The following is a 6,233-nucleotide window of genomic DNA, read 5'->3' on the forward strand; positions in this document are numbered from 1 at the left end:
AGATTAATAGAAGAATACCTGCATACCAGTTACTTTCTATTATATTCTTTATTGTTGTTATTTTATACACCGATTATTTTCTAATTCAAACATGATAGTTTGATTTCCACGAGGTTTTGCAAATCCTCAAGACCACAAGATAGATTAAGCATCAATAAGTAATTGTGAAAGATCCCCACCCAAACCCAATCCAATTTTTCCATTTTGTTTGGTTTGATGTATGTTTTGGACTCCCAAGAATGGTGATGTTTCTGAGTTTGGCAATTATGATCTGACTTTGGCTGAGTTCACTTTGATGCTTGTTTATGATAACACATTACAAATGATTAAAGGAAATGACTATGTAACGAATCAAAACATGTACAGCTAAATGATATGGCAAAATATGAGTTTATTGTTTACTGCTAAGACTGAAAAGAGAGATTACAGACCTATTATTAGTCACAAATCAAACTATAACAATTCAATCCATAGGTTTTAATGCCATATAATCAACATGTATCACATCCAGATGTTAGCTAGCTATTGTAGGCTTCTGTAGACCACTTTGGGACTAGTAAATATAGCATTTAATTGCATTATAGGTCCAACCTAGGAAGAATAAACCAAAACTGGCACTAAATGAAACATAAGGCATTGCGCACTCAAAGGTAGATCCACACGTGTCTTAGGAGTTGGCTCCTAACTTTGCAACACGTCATGTTAACATAAGAAACTGTGCCAAATGAAATAGCATGCCTCACTAGAAGGAAACATGCCAAAACAAAGACCGCAAAGAACGGTTCACAACTCGAGAAGTACAAACAATTGAACCTTGCGCTCTTAGGAGGAGGATCAAGGATAGGTCCTCTTCAACATGTTAACTGCGCATAACATGGCACTGACAGTAGCAACGATTACTTCACGAACAACAGACTGGTATAGAAAACAAGATATATTTTTGGTTGATGCAAGATTGCTCAAAGACCCGAGATGCTCTTGCATCAACTGTCCATGATAATTTACAGAAAAATTGTCTGCAACCAGTCTCTGATAATTTCATTGTAACTCCTGCAAATGAGACCATCAATACCTGTGATGACATATATATCATCTCAGCACATCCAATAACCTAATCGTAGTTGTGGATGACCTTATCTTCAAAACTGTTTCTTCACCGAAACAATCAAATACAAAAATCAACTTAGGAACACTGTTGTCTAACACATATGTTGACATCAATAACAAAACATTAATGCCAATCCATAATCTGAAGTAACCAGCAACAATTCCATCGGGAGTCCAACATTTGATACATCTTTCGCTTCCCCTCTTTGTTTACCTAAATTTACTTTTGTCCTTTCAAGCATCATCATAAATTTCTGTGGCAACAATTATTTCTTTTCTTTTATCTGAATTTCAAATTAAAGCAAGTTCAGTTCTCCTGGCTTCAGTGAAGTAGGTGCTTGTGGGTGAAGTCCTTGATTCCATGGAGTATCAATGCTTTTACAAGGGGAGGAATTCTAAAGGTTTAAAGGCATTGAAATTTGTAATATTGAAATTTTCCCCGTCATTACTTGTTTCCTAACATACATAATGTTAGAGGGGGGTTCATATTTCTGCTCCCTTATCATTACATATGTTACTACATTGGTAAACTGATGAAAGTCCTATAAATAAATACCTCCCTGGCTGCCTATTTGTAATTTTGTTGAGGCCTGTAAGCAGTCATCATTTTCAATCATCTCATTCCTTGTCAGGTGGACTGTTTTCTCATGAATTCAGGTCAACGCATTCCATGTTAAATTCTCTCAATTCATTTCCCACTTTATATATTCTTGATTCAACTAAGGTTGGATTTTAACTACTTGCTGAAATTGTTAGCTTGTTTCCTTTGCAAGTTGAATTACTGATCTATTTTGTAACTAAAACAATTGTCAGTCAGTCAGGTGTACCATATATACATACATTACCATTTTTTTTTGAACATCCATTTGGCAGCTTTGCATCTTTGTGTGAGGCAATTGAAATGATATGGGCACAACAATCATAGCCACTAAAGTTTATACTAGTGGTGTACACAAGTCATATTCATACATTGTGAGGGAGGAAAGGTTACACTGGAAGCGTATTCATAAATGTATCCTTTATGCTAAAATAGAGAAGATGAATATTAAATATATAATGTCAACATTGCCTTTCAAATACTTCTTTAATTGTTATGAACAGATATATACATATGACAGTTTCTAGTGCATTCATTATATTTGTCTACAGCAACCTGTTACCAAGGTATATTGACAACTGTTTTCCTAGGCAGAGGAACTAATTGGCCTTGAAACCAAAAAGCATTTTAATGCATTCATGCTGATTCACAATACCTGTTAAACAAATCTCTCTCTTTCTTAATAATCCCTTGTATGAATGAAGCAGATGTTTGCATAGGATATATGCAAGAAAAATAAAAAAGGACATCATAAGCAGTTTATCAATGAGAATTTGGAGAGGAACTCTACATAAGATAATAATCATATCTTTTGGAAGCATCTGGTTTTTGTGGAGTTTTGAGTGGAGAAAAAAAGTACGAGCTTGATTAAAGATAACTTTTATAAACAGGATAGTTATTTTATATTATGCATCCATTAACCTTGTAGTTTCTTGTATTCTTTTTGAGATCATCTTATATGATTTCCATGTGATATTTAAGGATCTGTGTATTGCATAAAGGCCACCTTTATATAATCTCTGCATGCTAATGATTTTTCTTGTTTAGGATCAGCTGATGTCTAGTTTCTGGGTTTTATTGCAAGTGCAGAGCAAGACAACTATACACTGATGCAAATGTGTCATATTTATGGTTGTAGGGTGTGATTTGGACACCATCAAAGGTTATTGCTCGTTTGGGTAAAGAAATAAATAACCCAGATTCATATTGTTATTGGGCATACAAGGTATCAGAGATCTTCTTTTTGCAATTACATAATTTGATCACTATTAACAACATTAATATTATTGTACATTGGATGGTATAACCTTTGCCATCAGCTAGACCATTGGCCAAATTGCTACTTACATGTGTCTTAGAATTAAGAGCCAAGTCTAGGGTTTTGTTTGAATCTCTACATTCCAATATTCTACTTTTGATAACCAAAGTGGTTATAGATATTACAGTTGATTTTCAGAAATGTGTAAACAGTTGATCTTCCACTATTGTAGATATATCTTGCTGCATGTTATAGAAGAATATCTGCTTAGTTTTGTATGGTGTTGTTGTTGATATTTAAAATGGCTCTAGTTTGCTAGAATAATTGCAAAGCACAAACTCTCAACCTACAGGGACCTTAACAAAGTATAAACAAACCTCTGATAGACAATCAAATACTTATATTATACTGAAGTGTCCACTTTATTTTGTTTGTCACTATTTAATCTTGGAAATCTAATCAAATATTGAAGTAGATATCTAGGTTCAAATGTAAAGCCTCTTTATTTTCTCTTATGGTGTCAGCCTCTTCCTGTATTCATGTAAAAACTGCTCCTTCCAGGTTTATTTAGCTGGGTTAAGCTTGGCATCTATTCAAAATTGTTGCATCTGCTCTGAACAAATTTGGTAGCCATATCTTTTTATTTCTATAGCTCTTATTTGAAGGTTGTCTAGGAGTACCACATACAAACTACCAGTCACAAAATTCCATAAACAGATCAAAAGGTAATACCAGCAGGTAAATCACACCAATACATGTCCAAAGCTGATCCACTGTGTATTTCTAACAATAAGCATTTCGACAACTACAAGATGTCCAAATTCTGATCCTGTATGCCCAAGTTATGACCTATTGAAGTCTGAAAAGAAAATTTGACTTCCAGCTAGCATTTGTTTGTCAAAGCAGAAAATCTAGAAGGTTCGGAGGGCAGCAGCTAAGTGTTTGTCTGCTATGATAACATCTCGTCCAAAAATGCTATTAAAGTTGTCTGAGGAGGCATGTGCTTTGAACCTTTCTCAATTGTTGCTGGGAGATATTTATCATTTTCATAAAAGTTGACTCTATTTGTCCTATACATTTGCCATGTTTTTTGACCTTTGTATGCCCAGTAATTTTGGCTTAGTGTCTCTTCAGAGTTTATGGTTTACCTCTAAAGAGTGACAAGAATGGCCCTTTGTCTTTGTTAGAGTCAAGAGGATACATAAATTCCATTCTCTTGGCATAACACTAACCTGCTAATGTTATGCACAAATAGGAATAAATTGAGTTTGAAATGATATATATCAGTTGTTATCTCATTTCAAAATGTGGTTAGCTTTAGGAATTCTTTTATAAGATATTATATGAAATGATTGCTAGCTAACACCTGCCAAGGAAACATAACTTGCTTCTTCCCACAGTGAATTCTGCTCAAGGTTTTGGCATTGTGAAGTGTAGCCCAATTTTTTTATGTGCCAATGGCAATATTGAGAATGCTAAGAGATGGCATGGTTACTCTCGTTGATGTTATTTCTTTGTTGATAAATATATCTATTGCATTTTCCTTGGTTTGTTAAATGGGAAGTAATCTAAGGGGAGAACACTTCGTTATTTTTCCAAGTAAGTGTTTTTATAAATATAAAATGATAGCATTATTTAGACTTGCACAATACACCAAATTTTTGTTTGCTTCAAGCGACTTGGAGGGGTGACTTGGTGAGCTGACTCGGCAAGCCGACATGGTGAGTGGACTTGGTGAGCAAACTTAAAGAGTCAACTTGGTGAGGCGACTTGGTGAGCATACTTGAACAGTTGACTCGGTGAGTTGACTTTGGGAATAGAACTAGCAAGCCGACATTGTTAGCGGCCTTAAAGAGGCGACTTGGTGGGGCAGATTGGCGAGCCTACATAGAGAGCCCCTCTTGGTGAGACGAGATGGTGAGTCAACTTGGTGAGACAACTTGGAGAGCTAACTTGGTGAGCAGACTTAAGGAGTCAACTTGTTGAGGCGACTCAACGAGGTGACTTGATGAGCGAACTCAGAGTCAACTTGGAGAGCGTACTTGAACAATTGACTTGTTGATATGACTTGGTGGGGTGACTTGGCGAGCCCACCTGGCGAGTGTACTTGAACAGTCGAGCTGACATGGTGAGTGGGCTTAGAGAAGCAACTCAGTGGGGCAACTTGGCAAGCACACATAACGAGCCAACTTGTCGAGGGAAGGTGGTAAAACCACTGGGTGAGCCGACTTGGTGAGCTGACTTAAAGAGTCGACTCGTTGAGGTGACTGGGTGGGGGTGACTTGGTGAGCTGACTTAGGGGGCAGACTTGGTGAGCGAACATAAAGAGTCAACTTGGTGAGCATACTTGAATTGTCGGCTTAGCGAGCTGGCTAGGGGAGTCAACTTGGCGAGCTGACATGGCGAGTCGACTTAAAGTGGCGAGTTGGTGAGGCAAGTGGGGGTGACTTGGTGAGCTGACTTGGAGAGTTGACCTAGGGGGCGCACTTGGTGAGCGAACTTAGAGAGTCGACTTGGTGAGCATACTTCAATTGTCAGCTTAGCGAGCTGACTTGGGGAGCCGGCCTAACGATCTAACATGGTGAGTGGGCTTAAAGTGGCAACTTGGTGGGGCAAGTTGGTGAGTTGACTTAGCAAGGCCACTTAGAGACACGACATGGCGAGCTGACTTGGTGAGCAAGCTCGATGAGCGGACCTAAAGATTGACCTTGATGAGGCACTTTGGTGGGGTGACTTGATGACTGAACTCAAAGAGTCAACTTGGCGAGCATACTTGAACAGTCGACTTGGTGGGGCAAGTTGGCGAGCCAACTTAGCGAGTCCACTTGGTGAGTCGACTTGGTGAGCTAACTTGGTGAGCGGACTTAAAGGCTGACCTTGATGAGGCACTTTGGTGGGGTGACTTGATGAGCGAACTTAAAGAGTCAACTTTGTGAGCGTACTCGAACAGTCAACTTGGTGACATGACTTGGTGAGCTGGCTGAAAGAGTCAACTCATTGAGGTGACTGGGTAGGAGTGACTTGGCGAGCTGACCTGGAGAGTTGACCTAGGGGATGGGCTTGGTGAGAAAACTTAAAGAGTCGACTTGATGAGCGCACTTGAATTGTCAGCTTTGCGAGCGGACTTGGGGACTTGGTGGGACATGTGGGCGAGCCGACTTGGTGAGGCGACTTGGCGAGCTGACATGTCAAAGCTGCAAAATCAGATTTCATTATCATAAAGTTTGTCATTTTGATGCATGCATTAGTTTTTAGTTAATAAATTCTTTC

This window comes from Cupressus sempervirens, chromosome 7, assembly GCF_028749045.1.
Source record: "Cupressus sempervirens isolate cs-2001-9-10 chromosome 7, ASM2874904v1, whole genome shotgun sequence".
Classification (NCBI taxonomy): Eukaryota; Viridiplantae; Streptophyta; class Pinopsida; order Cupressales; family Cupressaceae; genus Cupressus; species Cupressus sempervirens.